The sequence below is a fragment of the Dendroctonus ponderosae genome, unplaced genomic scaffold (genome assembly GCF_020466585.1).
Source record: "Dendroctonus ponderosae isolate FM_Combo_2020 unplaced genomic scaffold, Dpon_F_20191213v2 Dpon_F_20191213_25, whole genome shotgun sequence".
Lineage (NCBI taxonomy): Eukaryota > Metazoa > Arthropoda > Insecta > Coleoptera > Curculionidae > Dendroctonus > Dendroctonus ponderosae.
Genome location: NW_026018458.1, coordinates 20,989 through 37,909, shown reverse-complemented (window position 1 = coordinate 37,909; position 16,921 = coordinate 20,989). Strand labels below are relative to the sequence as shown.

General features: G+C 32.7%; 1 long non-coding RNA gene across 1 annotated transcript; it reads right to left on the bottom strand.

The window, feature by feature from the left end:
- Positions 1-4: 4 nt before the first annotated feature.
- Positions 5-16,653, bottom strand: LOC125503703. Its single transcript, XR_007281023.1, has 2 exons — positions 15,783-16,653; positions 5-80 (listed from the first exon to the last, which is right to left on the bottom strand). It is a non-coding gene; the product is annotated as an uncharacterized LOC125503703 (long non-coding RNA).
- Positions 16,654-16,921: the final 268 nt, after the last annotated feature.

Genomic DNA, 16,921 nt, shown 5'->3' with positions numbered 1-16,921 from the left:
ATAGCTGTCGCCATGGGGGCACAAATTTGGCTCAGCTGATGACCACCTACTGAGTCTCGATACCACGGATACATATTCATCTGGAAGCGGAAACAAACTTGTTTTAGAAGCGAAGTTAACTTGTAACTTTGTAGGCTCTAACTAAAGAAGATACATGATGGTGCACATTATTCGGGATATATCCTCGACTAGTCGAAACAAATTGGTTTTTCAAATCTAACTCTTGGTGATATATTGGGTTTTAAGTAGGAGTTAAGAACAGTGCTGACCACATCCGGCTCGAAGAACCAACATTGGGACTTAATGTTTCCTAATTGTTGCCACCATGATGGCATCTACTTAATTTTATTCGATGTGACCATAGAAAGACTGTTTACGTTGGCACAGTTTGAGCATTCCGACCAGCTTTACAACAACAAAGCTCCACAGTGTTCCTGTAACAACGACGCCCGAGCCGTCGTTAACTTCATTCTCATTTTGAACTTATGAATTAACATGCTAATAATTTTCCTTATGACTTTTTAAAATAATTTTTATCTGATAGTGCCATTAACCGCCATACCGATAAATGCATTATAAATTATAAAAAGGTTAGTTTCTAGAAGGCATAATACAGAGACTGTATACGATTTCTAAATTATTGTGGAAAAATTTTAGTCCAAAATTCAACTGTAGGAAATGACTTCCAGTAGATAATGTCCAAAAATTGATCTTCTAAATTAAGTAACTTAAGTTATTTTATGCAAAATATTAAAACGTTGAACCTTAATTAAAATCTGATTAAATGCAACCGTTTTCCAGATAAATGCGATTTGTTACATGAATTATAAATGCCTTAATAAAAGCTCATATTTTCTCCTAAAACAACAAGTCAAACAGAACCATATGGCCATTTAATTATTCAATTTTTTTGTGCGTTCGAAATGTTTAAAAATTTTACATATTACGTTTCATATTACTTTCTGATAATCCTTAACAATTTTGGTACCCTTTATTTGTAACAGCGTGTCCGACCTATCCGAGAAAAAAATTGTGGTGTGGTTTAGGTAATAGTTTCCTTTCATTTCATTTTATTTTCCTCAAATTCGATCATATGGTATCATAACAACAAATCGTCAATAACAAGAAATTCTCAGTTGGTTTCTTAGTAAAAGTAAAATTCCAATTTTTGCTTCTAACAATACAATCATTCAACTGAAAAAACCTTGCAAAGTCCTAATAGCAAATCCATATCATATTTAATTTATCATGGACAGAGAAAGGTTTTCCGTGAACTTTCTTGTTGTTGTGTTCTGGGGTGTTGAAAATTAATAAACTACTTTCATAATATGCCGTTTCATATAACCACGTATATCCGAGGGCCAAACTGTTTCCATATAATAAGCCAAACCACAAAATCTTATAGGTAAGAATAGAAATCATCGTGTACTTAATACGGACTTAATTGATACCTAAATCTTTCGATTTGGATTCGGTTTACCAATCCACGCCAGAACGGTTCATTATTTTTTTCCACGAAATGAGGAACGTTTTTTGTGGTCTGAGTGTCTTTCCATTTATATCTTGTCGTCCAAATACATCGGATGAACGGTTACGCAATATGATCAATTAGCCTGTGGTTTTGTTATATCTTTTCATTCTTTTCTCCGTTACAGCAATTCTCAGTGCGCTATTGTACAGGCACACGTATGGTTTGGTGGTTTTTAATCTGGTCCACTTTTAATTAAGAAACTTCTTAACTTAAACCTGACAATAAATTAACAGTTATTTCTCCAATTAAACCGACTAACAAGAACCACAACTTAAATGTTAGTAATCAATTGATATTAGCAGTGCGTATGCAATAAACATATATTTAGTAAGCGATGTGCACTCATTTAGCTGTCCTGTCCTGTCTAGCTTGAAATGTTCAAGTGCAAAAATTTTCAGGAGATGTAAGTAAAACTCAAACCAAAAGCCGAAATGTATCATTTTAATTGAGCTTTTCCATATATTTAACAATAATTGCGTATTTTTCTAAATGTTGCTCCATCCTCATAATTGTATTCCGTTAGACAAATTACGACAATGACGAGAAAAAAGTGAAAATATTGAATGCGCTGACCAGTTACTGCAAAAGATTTCATTGCACGAACAATAAATTAAATTAAAGGGTAAGGCGAAACAAACCATGTAATACAAAAAATTCTATACACTTTTAATGAAATACTTACAGTATAGGTACACAAAGAAGGTTTATAATTTTGCGCTACCATTACGGAGTAAATGTGAATTTATTTCCGTGAATACTTCTAAAGCACGCATGAAACTCGAATTCAACAAATATTGATTTTAAGAATGGTAAACATATGGCAGGTTGCATGATTACCATAAAACATAAGTTTTTTCTGATGCAGAAACAATAAATAATATTAAACAAATATTTCCATTTTATGTAACTCCTTATTAAGGGGCACGGCAGTTAGTCTAATCGGCAAACCAGAACTGAACGCACAAAATAAATTTATTGTAAATGGATTATAACGAATATAATAAATGTTAGATTTTTTAAAAATAATACAATGGGTCAAAAACAAGTCTGTTACATACAGAGAGAGAAACAATAATAAGCTGAAAATAATCGTTGAGTATTGCTTTTATTGCCTGAATATATTCCCGACATCATGGCTGCGGGGTGTTTTTGCAGATTACTTTATCTTAGGAATTTTACCTTCTTGGAATACATAGACTGATGATTGATGGCCGCTGATTTGGTTTTGTTTATTAATTACTATTTTCAATTATTGTTTATTAATTACATCATATCAACAAGATCGAACATATACGACGCAAAATACAATAAAAAATTAAAAGGACTGTATTTAAAAACCAAAAAATTTGTCAGTAAAATAAATTAATTAGTAAAGCTTATTACAGTTAATATAAAGTTGAGGTGGATACCCTTCACAAAAAAAATATCATTCACTATAGGATACCTACCCTTCACAAAATTTCCTTTCATATTTTTATGTCACTTACTTTTTTAATGGCAATTTTTTTTTTGTTTGCCAAATCGTTAACCATTTCTCGTCAATGTTGGCTTAATTGATGTATGAAATACAAAATAAAGTGTGCAGGTGGGGTAAGCCGCACAGCTTACTTCCAATTGCTTTCCTGATATCGGAGTTGCAATTTATTGTTTTAATTGATTTCCCCAACAAGTATTATTTATAAGATACTCAAATAATTGACATAAAAAAATTAATTATGTGTTTAGAACGGCCTTGATGTTTTCACTATCATATAACAACGACCTTTATAAGAATGAATGCAAACATGTCTAAGATTACGTTAATATTTTACAGATTTTTATAAAATACTGAAAAAGCGTAAATGTAAACATTGGCTGTGAGAAAATTAATGTCTATCTAGAGATATTATAGCTCACTGTCTGACTTTTTGCCTTTGTTAGTTCCGAGTGCTCTTTGGTTTGATTTATTGTGTTTTTCACCTAGTAATTTCTAAGGTGCTGATTTATTTGTACTACTAGATTTGTAATTTATCTGTCATTGTTTCCGGAGGCCAATTGTTGTTAATAATTTACAATCTTAGAATTTTATTCCTCCAGGTGACTTGCGTTTGTACAATGCGTTATGCAAGCGTTTTATTGTTATTTCCGTCGCGGTTTAGAACACCTAACTGATGCTTTATTAGAAACATTATAAAGCTTCTCCTCGCACTATTCTCATTACTACTTTTTTAGGTGGTCATGTCCATGCTCCAATAAGAATTTTCAAATTTAAACTTACGTGCTTTAAAAATAAGTGCTCCTGATTAGTTGTAAAAAAATTCCATGGATTCGATGCTTGATTCAGTTTTCCCAAAACTATTGTGAAACAAAGTCATTCTTATTATTTTTATGTGGGTGTTTGTATCTTATAATGAGTATGTTTGAAATATCTTCTTCAGTTATAAAATTACGAAGTTAGGTATCTTGTGGATTTTACACTGTTTTTTTTGCATGATGGTATGGAGTAGCTATATTTGAATATTTCACAATAACATTTCATTTTACGAGTGTGAATTGCGTTTGTCAAATTTAATTTCAAAGTTCCAGAGTCTGGGAACATATAGAGTATGTGTATGTTTATTCTGTCAGGTTCAATTTTCGCCCAGGCAAATGCCAAATTTTTGTTTCAAAGTCCATCGATTTTTTTGCCATAGACATAAAACTATCAATGGCTGCTAGAAAAATTCAAAGAAACATTAAGAATGGTGTTATTTTCTTTACAGCTGCTCTGAATTCCATACTGCTGCAGCCAATTTACTCTCTCAGGTTCGTCTTATCTATCTCTGTATAACAATTCGCAAGAGTTTATATTTTGAACGGCGCATAACGTATCCCGACACTCAAGTTTTCTTCTATTCGTAGAAGTTACAACTTCACATTTTGGTCACATATTGGTGCCTATTTCGGCTAAGTATATCCGTGCTTAACTGCATATTGTAGTCTGGAGAAGACGTGTTCTCCGTTGAGAAGTATTCTCACTCGCAATTCTATATAAATACCTTGTTTGAGAAGAACTTTTTGTATTTTTCAATCACCGGTCTTGCTAATTCTACTCTTCTCCTGTCTACCTGATATAACTCCCGTTCCTATACTTACATATACATAAGACTGTCCACAATTATTTACATAGGTACATTACGGTTCGTCGGAGTTTTACTTCATCGATCATCCCATTTGCAACATTTGAGGTTACGTTTGTTCACAATACCAGCTTGGGATTACCCTGAAATTTTCTCGTAGTTGACAAAGAACAAATTCACATCTTGAATAAACTCAAAGCGTGTCAAAATTATATTAATCCCCAAGTGCTCCTTTCGGACTATTTTTCGGTTCTTTTTAAGACTCACTCAGTCTTACTTAATTCCTCATCTGATCTGGTGTAAGTCCTATTGTTTTATTTATTAATCTTTGTGTCTGTATTCCGAACATTCTCTAGGTTTTCAGGTAAAAGTTCATCGTAGTCAATGTTGCGGGCTATTGTTTAGCAGATTATCATCGAACAGTTTTACTACTTCTTCAGGGATCTGATCGGGTTCAATAGTTCAAAAATTCATAACTAAATTTTCGTTTCATTACTCTGGACGTATTAACTTCAACTTCCAGTAGAATCCGCTCCGGTCTTTCAACCGTTATATTTTCTCACCCAATGCATTACTCATCACGTGATATGCCTTCGTGTTCTTCTTAAATTCCCTCATTTCTCTTATGGTTTTGTGTATGGGTATCATATGTTTCGTGCTACATTTTTATTCTTTCTCATTGTCTTATCCATGTATTATTTTTATTCCTTTTAGTTTCCTTATGTATTATTCTTCTATCTTCCTTATATTATGTATTTCTTATTCTTAGTTTTCTTATGTATGCTGTCTTCATGTATTATTTTTATTCCTTCATATACCCTCACTTTTGCAGATTAGATGCCATAATCTCTATAATAGTTTGATATCTATATTGTTCCGCTGCTTTTTCCCAGTTTTTCACATGCTGGCAAGTACCGGGTTGTTACATCTGGTTCTGATGGGTAGAAAGTTTATTTGCTTTCCTACCATTTTCCGAATTATATCGGCTGTGGACAAAAATCATGTATTGTATTGAATGAGAAGTTGGAACTTCGTGTTTATTACTATAATGTTCTCATCCTGACGAGCCAGCTTAATCTATCGCCCTTCTCATTTCTGTCGCTTACAACCAATCCGCCTGTAAACTATCTACTTTTGTTTGGCCCACGGTTGCCTCAAAAGTTAATGGAACAAAAATAAGCGAAAAAACCTCGAGCTCTAGAAAAAACTCTATGCTCGCATCCCAAACTAATTCTTTTAGAGTTGAAAATTGGTTTCAATTTGTAAGTTTTTGTATGTTCGTTGTATTTGTTTAGGTATTAAATCAAATTTTCATTGATATCCATCAGCGCTGATTGAAACCGGAAAACACTCCGAGAATAAGCAAAATTTCTCAATTTTAAACAAGTTCGGAATCCGCAAAAAACTATTTGAAAAATGAACCATAATAATCTAATTAACTCTAATTACATAATTAACATTTGATTTATTGAATGCATTATAACAAGATCATTTTTGTGTGGTGTGTTATGTTCGTGTTTTTATACCTGTCATACACGCTTTCCATTTTTTCTGAGGTGCTTAGGTCAAATCGACACCATTTACTTTAGTGACAGACATTCGAAAACGAAGGATTGAGCAAATTTAATACTACAACTGTGATTTATTTCTGATTTATTCTGCCTGGATCTACTGAGATTACTGACATTATTTTGAGATGGTTGTGGCAAACATTAGTATTTTCCAAAAAGTTATAATATATGAATAATTTATATGTCACTGTATATTTTGCTCAACTTGGAAGAAAATTTGCAGTCAATGAAAACTTATTGATGATGTTGGAGTGCCACGAAACCAAAAATGCAAATGTTAGTGTCCGCGTTTATTTACCACTAACCAGAATAATTAGTTTTCCAAAATCAGGTTTTAACGCTGGTTTTCGTTTCATTTTTTGTTTCAGTAAATCGCTTTTGGTACGTAAGCCGTAAACTATACTGATAGATTAAGGGCCATAAAACTGAGCGGTTTTTAATAAAGTGTATATCAAATGCTAAAGTGCTGGCTAAAAATCTGAAAACACCCTCTATAATATTAAGCATATTTAGCATGTTTCTTTTGACTATAAAATTAAATGTTGAGTATATAAAATTGCACTCTCGTTTCTATTTAAAATTATTTTCATTACTTATCGTCTTTTATTTCACATTTGCTTATCGCAGTTTGAATTAAGTAGTTCATTCAAGCTCATATTATTATTACTGCTCTCTATTCTTTTCAATTTTTCAATGCTTTCATTTCGTAAATCGTTCCTTATAGCAAGTCTCTAAATATTGAGACACTTTCATGTTAGGTTGAATTTGACTTTCCGTTCTCATCTCATACCATGTCAGATGATCTTCTCAATATAAACAACGTTTATTATATTTGTAACACCGATATTTTACTTTGAAAATTATTATTGAGGAATTCAAAATCCAACAACTTGTCTCTACATTAAATTTATTATGAGTTTCAGTACATTTGCTTAATTCAGTTTGTATTAGCCAACATGTAGTTCTACTTATTACAGATGAGCTTTTTGCAACTGAAAAGATGTCAGTTTTTATGTGCAAAAGCTAGCCAAACTTATTTATAGAAATCTGAGCTTAATAAAGAATACAATTATCGACCAGTGAATTAACAACGTATTTGATTGAGCAAACCAGTCAAGTTCTAGTCTAGTTTGGATCTAAAACTAAGAAGACGGTAATAATTTTAATTTAATAAGGATTAAAAGTACTCAATAATTGCTAAATTTAATTAAAAACATAGCAAACTTTCTGAGCTATGTATGAACGAAATACCGGCGTTAATTAATGACATGAAAAATAATTATCAGGTAGCTCTGTAGATTTCCAGCTGAAGGGAAATAACTGGCTTTAAAAAATGAACAAATAATCTTTCGCTTCGCGCAATAATTCCCAGATATGTCGGGATAACACTCGGACGATCTTGTAAGACTGATTTATGTTAAAGTAGTAATCTTCTTAACTTCCATTTGTTCTAACTAGTGCGATGATTAGGGGTTATTTGCTGCGGTTGCACGCTACCGTAGCCCCATTACGATCGACTGTAATTTTTGGTCTGGCTGGAATGCATCAATGGTTGAACTTCATTCATCGAGTTCGTTCATTTTTCAAATAGTTTTTTGCGGTTTCCAAGCTTGTTAAAAATTGAGAAATTTCGCTTATTCTCGGAGTCTTTTCCGGTTTCAATCAGCGGCTGATGGATATCAATCAAAATCTGATTTAATACCTAAACATATATATATTCAAAATTGGGCTTCCGAACACTTACAAATTGACACTAGTTTTCAACTCTAAAAGAATTAGTTTGGCGTGCGAGCATAGAGAAACTAGATGTTTTTTCGCTTATTTTTGTTCCATTAACCTTTTAGGCAACCGTGGCCCAAACAAAAGTAGATAGTTTACAGGCATATTTGTTGTAAGCGACAGAATAATAAACACGAACTTCCTACTTCTCATTCAAATAGAATATATTGTTTGCTGTCTACAGCCGATATAAACCTGAAAATGGTAGGTAACCAAATAAACTCTATACCCACCAGAACCAGATGTAACAACTATTACAGAGCGTATAGCATCCAATCTGCAATTGTAAGGGTATATAAAGGTAACTTAACTAAGAAGGAATAAAATGAATACATGGATAAGCATACAAGAAAGAAACAGCAACATACAAGCACCCAGACTACAATTCAGCGAGAGGTAGAAACAGCAAACGCAGCGTGAGTTTCCAGACAATGGGAAAGAATACAAATGTAGCACTAATCGTATGATACACATACAAAAAACCATAAGAAAAATAAAGGAAATTAAGAAAAACACGAAGACAAATCACATGATGTGTAATGCAGTGGGGGAGAAAATTTGCAAAATAATTTAAATTGAAGCAAATATGCCCAGAATATTGAAACAAACACATATTTATTTCTTAAAATTATGACGACCCAGAAAACTATTAAACTCTTCCAGATCCCTGCAGAAGTGTTCGATGATAATCGGCTAAACAATAGCCCGCAACAGTGACTACCTTGAACTTTTACCTGAAAACATAGGGAATGTTCGGAAGTCAGACATAAAGATTAATAAATAAAATAATAAGACCTACACGAGATCAGATGAAGAATTAAGTACGACTCAGTCATTCTTAAAAAGGACCGAAAAAAAGTACGAATGAGCACTTGGGGATTACTGTATTTTTCACACGCCTTAATTTTATTCAAGCTGACTTCCGGAAAATATTTGATTCAAACATGATAAATTGCAAAAACTATTTTTTTTTAAATATATGATAAAATATCAAAGTATTACCAAGCTGGTATTGTGAACAAATGCAACCTTAAATTTCGAAAATGGGTGATCGATGAAGTAAAACTACGACAAACCGTAATGTACCTATGTAAATAAATGGCGACCAGAAGGTGCATGATCATCACTTCCAACTCTATGTGAGCAAAATTTAATTTGAAGTAGTGCACAGTCTTATGTATATAGGAACGGGAGTTATATCAGGCGGAAGACAGGAGAAGAGTAGAATTTTCAACACCGGTGTTCGAAAAATACTTAACTTTCTTCTCAAACAGGGTATATAAATAGAATTGCGAGTGGAAATACTTTTCCCCGGAGAACACGTGTTCTCCAGACTACAATATGTGGTTGAAGCATGGATATACTAATCACAAATACGCCCCAATCTGTTACCAAAATGTGAAGTTGTAACTTCTACCAATAGAATAAAGCTTGAGTATCTCGATACGTTATGCGCCGTCCAAAATATAAACTCTTGCGAAATGTTATATAGAGATAGATAAGAAGAAAAAGAGGCGCTAGAAGACGTAGAGTATCACATGTGAAGAACCTGAGAGAGTAGATTGGGTGCAGCAGTACGGAATTCAGAGCAGCTGTAAAGAAAATATAACCATTCTTAATGTTTCTTTGAATTTTTCTAACGACGATTGATAGTTTTATGTGTATGGCAAAAAAATCGATGAACTTCGAAACAAAAATTTAGCATTTGCCTTGGCGAAAATTAAACCTGACGGAATAGAATTTCTGAAACTTCCCGATTTTTTAAGTTTCGTTAGTTCATTAATTTGAATTCCATGTAATAATTGTTTTAACAGACTGGAATGGTCGTCCATCGAGGCATCTTCTTGATTAACATTGGCATCTGCTAATTAGTCTTAATAAAGCTTTAGCAAGTAAGCTTCTTGGTACAAAAATAAGTTCAACATTCTAATAAGAATAAAAAAATTGCTTTTGCTAGGCGTATCACTTTGTTACAGGTTTCCTTTTGGCAACCTGGCGGTTGTTTTAAACCAGCGAATTCTGCGGTTTACCACAATTATGAAGCATATTATTTAAACATTTTATGGAGAATTATTAATGGTTTTATTAAATACAATTTAAACACAAAATAATACTAGTCAACGGATGCATAAATTAGGCATCAGAACCAATGTTTTCCTTAACAATTCCGGGAGCGTGCAGGTACGCACGCCACTGGGAACACCTTTGAGAAACAAGCCGAGAGAGTATATTGAACCCTGAAATTTCGTAAAAATTTCTCCATGCAATTTGAATAAATTTATTATTTTCATTTGTTAAATTAAAGTTTACCATCCTGTAAATGTGTCCAATTTGAACCACCTACCACAAACTGACTTTAGAAACGTAACTGCTTGTCGAAGCAAAAAAAATACAAGATATAATTTTTTATTTCGAACATAATAAGAAATTTGAACAGTAATTGTAATAATAAAAAATACAGTGGCGTATCTTTTTTCCTTTAACAAATTCGGTAGCATTTAGGTACCCACGTTACTGGCAAAAATTAAGAAAATTGTTTTATTGCGAAACATGCTTCTTTCCTAGCTCTTCATTGCTGGAAATTTTCGTTAAAATGTATTCATTCGTTTTGCGAAAACCCATCGTTTTGCATTTTTTAAATTAAAATTACACAATTTAGAACAATTACGAAACCCTGAAAATCCGTTAAGACGCATTTTGCGGTTATCGTTTATATGCCCCTTCCTCATGAAACACCTTGTATGTAGGTATATTTCAATTGGTTTAAAAGACTATTATATCTACTAAAAGGACTATTTTCGAACGAGAACAAACCGTAAAGTCATCTTTTGAAAGTCAGTTATTATATAAATTAGCCAAACTGTTCATAGAAATCATTGATAATATTTTAGATGCTTTACAATTTAAAACATATTATTTTTGCATAAAATATTGCAGAGTTCGGTTTGATCAAACAAGCTGAAAACCCGCCCTTTTAAATCACATTTCATATACCAATCAGATAAATTGATCGCCTATTAATAGCAATAATCAATACCGAAAATATATAGTGCTTGGGTTAAATAGACATTAGCTTTGAACTTGCACGGATTGTCAAGGTAGCCTACCCGTTAGATAACCTCTTACGTGCAGATATTTATTTATGTATGTATGTTTGGCAATATAAGTAAAATTATAAATTTAGATTTATGATATTGTTCTGTCCTGTTAGATATAATATATACGTTTTATCGTATTCATATTAACTGTAATTAAATGCACCGGAGTATTAGATAGGTATATTCTATTCAAATTCTTAATCTCCTTTAATTATAAAATTTTGCAAAGCAACTGAAGTTCGCATTTATGATTACCGTCACGTCCTATACGTAAGTAAATCATAAAAGCAATAAATTTCAGTCAAACTGATTTGTACATATGTAAGTATGTATTCCACACCAGATATGCTACTTAGGAGTTCTTACTCGCTAAGAACTATTCTTCTCGCTAAGAACTATCTGCTTCATTGAGCAAAATAAGATCGATCTGGTAAACAAAAAAATTGAAAAAATTATCCCAGCTATAGAAAAACTTGCAGGAATATAAATATTGAGCTATTCAGGCACGACCGGATATATACAGGGTTAGTCCAATTTTAAGATAAAAACATAAAAGTATATATTGCAGAGGGCTTCGTTTTTGAGACACGGAGTTTTAATTAAATTTAACGGCAAATTTAACATTCTAAATTATGGGACTTATAGCAATGCTATATCCAATCATTGAAAATTTACTTTAGAAATATAAAATGTTTAATTTAAATTTGCGACTTTGTTGTCATTAACTTGCAATTAAAAAGTTTTTTGAAAAAATATCGACAACGTCGGCGTTTTGGCGACTTCAAACAATAATACCTTTCTTACGTAAATTTGAACGGAAAATTATTTTATATTAAATTCTGGTTGATACAGTTAGGCGGAAAAAAGTGATTACTATTTAAAATTTAAACTTCGCCTTGCAAAAATTCATATATAATATAATAAGGGAATAAAAGTATACTAAAAATTTCAGGGCGAATTTTGCATAAATACACACAATTCGCTATCACAAATTAAATCAAAAGACAAAAATCACGTCATTCATAAGCTTGTAAATGAAACATGTGGCGTTTAGTGAACATACCTATTAGTATAATTCAATCCGTCTGCTACCTAACACCAAATTACGTGAAACGAATAGCATAAGTATGAAACACAGACACAATGATAACTGTTTCAGAGCAACAACAGTAGATACCTACATTACTGATTTAATATTCCTTCCCTTTCATTATCTATCGTGATAAAAGCAGAAAAACAAAACCAATATAACTGTGATAATTAATCTAAAAGTGAACTAAAACTAGATACATTGGAGCAGGTAGTATACCACACAGCAAATTATAAACCAAAGTGAGTTCGGTACTCAATATCTGAAAATGAGCAGACATGAGAATGGGAAACCTAACGAAAATATCACGTTTGCTCAAGTGTATTCAAGAATAAATTAATGTGGCAGATCTTTCAAGACACCAGAAAATTTGAAAATACAGACTTGATGAAATACACAATAAAATGCTGACTTTATCGGCTTATGATATTAATAGATATTTTCTCGTTTACTGAAGCCGTTCTTGATGGTTCATGAGAGTCGTATTACTTTTGCGAATGGCATTGCCAATTTGCTTAAATTTTAGATAAAACTTCTATTTTAGTTAATTTCCTTTCTATTATCAATAAGATCTTGTAAACTTAATAAAAGCAATTTTCTTGATTTCCAATTACACATGATACGAACTTAATTAAAAATGTTAATGAAAAGCTTTGCTGTTTTTTCTAAACTGCAAATTGATTTAATCAAATATAATTACTATACAACGAAACCAAAACTAATCTAATTCGTTCTCTTTGGATTAAATAACTATAAGACCTTACTACTATCAAACTCTAGCTAAACCTTTTCAAAACCTAATAAAAACCGTTTTATCAGTTATGAAATCAAGCACAATTTTCGATATTCCCCATCAAAATTTGAAGAATAAGCTGTGGCATGAATGTGAACTATAACCTAGACAGTGCTTCCAAATTAGGACAAGTACCGACTGGTTTCATGTAACGAGCGAAGTAACTTTACGTTACTAAAATGCCCGGAATGCCCAGGAACAAACACTGATATAGAAAAAATCAGGACAATTGATCACATATCCTAATAACCAATGTTAATCAACTTTTTCTTTACATAAGGCAAATATTTCTCATACTTTTTAACATTATTCCGAATGAATCTAAGAATATTCGGAAAAAAATCTTATTAAAAGTTAGTTAGTTTAGGAAAACTGCAAATCAACATGATTACATGGTTCTTAGACTTAGATTAGACTCGCGACTTATCCTGAAATGCTATCTTTTATAAATTAGCTAAAAAATGATAACAAAAAATCTTTAACTTTTACAGATACACGTTTACACGATATTACATTTCCAAACTACCAAAAATTGAATAACTTAATTATTAAATATTTGCACTGCAGCAGCATAGTTTAAAAATTATTGCAAGTTAATTGGTCGTTTTCAAGACAATATATTGAAGCAACAAGGCACAGAAATCGGAGCCAAATCTACTAAAATCAAAAAGTTTGCAGTTTGCTGTTAGCGACTTCAGTATTATTTTACTGATAGTGAGAAAAAATTGAACTGCCATATTGTATATAAATAGAGCTAAATTTCTACCAATTTTTAAATCTATCCGAGTCTGCATAGGTATTTAGTATACAGCGAAAATAAAACAAATATCTACAAATATGTCGAGCGCTCATATACGATTTTCGACTGAAAATATTGTCTTGATCCGAGTTTTAAAATCCGTTCATGTTTAACGATTATGATGGTGACGTTATATTGTAAGAAACTTGGAGAAAAACCAGCCTAAATGAATGAGAAGCTCTGTATTTTGAGCCATTTTCCTCATTAAGCACATACTTATGTAGGTACTTCCACAATAAAAACATTTCAAATCAGATCCATAATTGTTTGGGCCCTTGAACTTAAAGACGCCCATGAATTAAAATTTGTGTCAAACGAATGTTGGCGTTTCCATTTCTCACTTTTATACATACGCTCAGGTTTGGAGCAATTTGAGCCAAGAAGATCGGTAGAAGAAAAAGATAAGAGGCAACAAGAAGAGAAAAAAATTCAAATAACTTTGCTTATAAAGAATAGAGGTTTGGATCAATTTGAGTCAAGAATATGGGTAGAAGAAAAAGATAATAGGCAACAAAAAGATGAAAAATTTATAAAGAATAGAGGCAGACGTCCACTTCCTAACTTCCACTGAATAATTCATAAAACGCAATTTGGGATTTAGTTGAGTTTCTAAGAAGTAGGTACGTAGGTACTGTTTAGCAGACAAAGAAATTTCTCCAGTACTGTATTATAATAACGTATTAATGTAAAAATGCATGTTCTATTCTATTCCTCTACTTTTAAAAACATTTTTAATTAAAAAAAGTAATTTTCCTAACAACGATTTCGTCATTGTGATTTTAGTTTTCGTGTTTAGGAAACTTTACAAGACGACCTGACAAGCATGAGCAAATAGTATTCCTATTTTTCTTTTAGTCAAAATATTTTGCCTTTTAAACCAACAAGTTTACTAAGTGTTTTATACTTCCTTTATTGGTTAGGGTTCTTTATCTTTCCTTCAACGCTCATTGGCTCATATGACTTTTCGAAACTGTCGCCACAGTTCTATTTTCTTGCTATTCTCTATCCATATTCACAATTGCCTTAATTTTTTTTAAATGACGAAAAAACCTTTATTAATTTGAAAATGTATCAAACCCTCGAGTAAGAAAATAAATCCTATAGTAAATAGTTGTTATAGCTTTACGCTAAGATCCATACTTTAGTGACACTTTCTAATCAAAAAATCACATTAAAGCAATATTACCTATGTATCAACTCAAATTGATGCGTTCAATAAATAAATATAAATGAAGTGGTTAATTATTTGTGAATTATTGTTTTGGAGAGGAATTAAGTAACACTTTATTTATACATATTTACTGCTATAAGAATCAGGAAGAGCAAAAAATTGGTTTAGAAACAACTTCTAAAATGTTTTGAAAACGAAAAAAATCTTTTCGATACCTTGAACTTAAATGCCTTGCATTAAACTGGAGTTTTTGACTCTGCTGCTTGAAAGTTAAAAGGAAAGCCTAAACAAAGAACAAAACTCTGATGCAATCCATTTATAGGCTCTTAATGCATTGTGATGCATGTTTTTGTTTTATAGAAATGAATAAATCTTTGTTACTAGTCGACACTTGTAACCCAGCTGTTAATCAGACACGGGAAAATGCGTTGTAAATTTCTACCAGATAGTAACCTACTAGCAGTACTTAAACCCAGTCATTAAAGAAACAAAAAATAAACAGAAGTACATATCAGTTTTTACGGTTAATTGAAGTAGCTAATTACATTTAATTACTGTACGCCTCCATTGTTTTACATTCGTAGTTCGGTTTCACCAATAAGCGTTCGACTTTTTAATCGCTTAGTAGGCTTTGCCCTATCGGTCAGAGCGTGCTAATTGCAAAGTTTGTTGAAAAAAGCCCATATATTCATTGTTAAATACCCGGTTGTCAGGTTAATAGCAAACATTATCAATTTTCTAGGGTATCAGCAAAATTTAACAAGTTTTTTCCATCGACTTTAGAACGCTTTCAAAACGATTGGTTATAAATTGATAAAAAAAACAACTATTTAATTAGCATTGGGTTTTTACCTTGGTCTCTACTTTTGTCACTCACTTTGACAAAAACTAAAATCCAAAACGCACAAACAAATCAGTTAAGCACCCCGAAGTTGAGAGCCGTAAACGACCGGCTACGGCCGTCGATCTTACTCCTGCAGAATTTGATGAAACTCCTTTCTTATCACCTGCCTAGATTTGGTCGTTTCTTTTATCAGCTGTAAGGATATTCTCGAGGTTTTTCTTGAATTTTTGGCAACGTTATTCAAATTCCACAATGGTAAAATCGCAAAACTTGCAGGATTAATATCTAAATACAGGTGCTACGACCAATTTGTACTTTAGGGTACTGAAGGCCGAGGAACAAGTTTTGGAATGTCTGGGTTGGTAGCAAAAGTCAGCAGGCGTTCAACTGCAGCTTTTCCACAGGCAAAATCACTTAACTGCCGGACGCATTGACACTTTTAAGTCGCAAGAAACGATCCATTATTTGCCGATGCACAAAAACGGGGTATATTGACGCACAAAAAGCCCTTTCACACTCAGCACGCGGTAAAAAGAGAAACTTTTTTTGCTTATATCTGGGCCGATGTCTTGTGCGGTTTTTTCAACGCCCGGAAAACATCGCTTGCTACTCGTAGCAGGGACCGCGATTGCCGACTGTGGCAGCATTGTCGAAACGAGGCAAAAGCAACTTCGCGATTGCTTCGGGCGTCTTCGCAGCGTAACGCCGCCTACTGCCATCGAAACAATGCACCAAAGAAACGCGTGGCGCGAGCGAGACAAGGAAAGTGAATTGCCGGTTTTTTGCAAACTCGATAAACGACGATTTATGGATAGTCTGCTGGATCGAAATAAGATGGGTTGAAAATCACGAAAAAATGATGGAAAACTCCGCATGAATATCAACTTTGCCCACCTGATACCCTTTCGGCGGGTCAAACTGAAACTGATCTGATCCAAAAGAAAATTGGTCGATTTTAGGTGTGTGGCAAAAACTTACATATTTATTGAATCGCACTATAGAAATACATCTAAATATATAATTTCACGTTTTCTGCCTTACACTGGGCATCGTGTATTTGCTACCATATTCTGTATGTCGGGAGAAATATTTCTTGTGGAATTTTAGCGTAAACAACTGCTTTCAAGGCAGTGTTTAACACTGAATC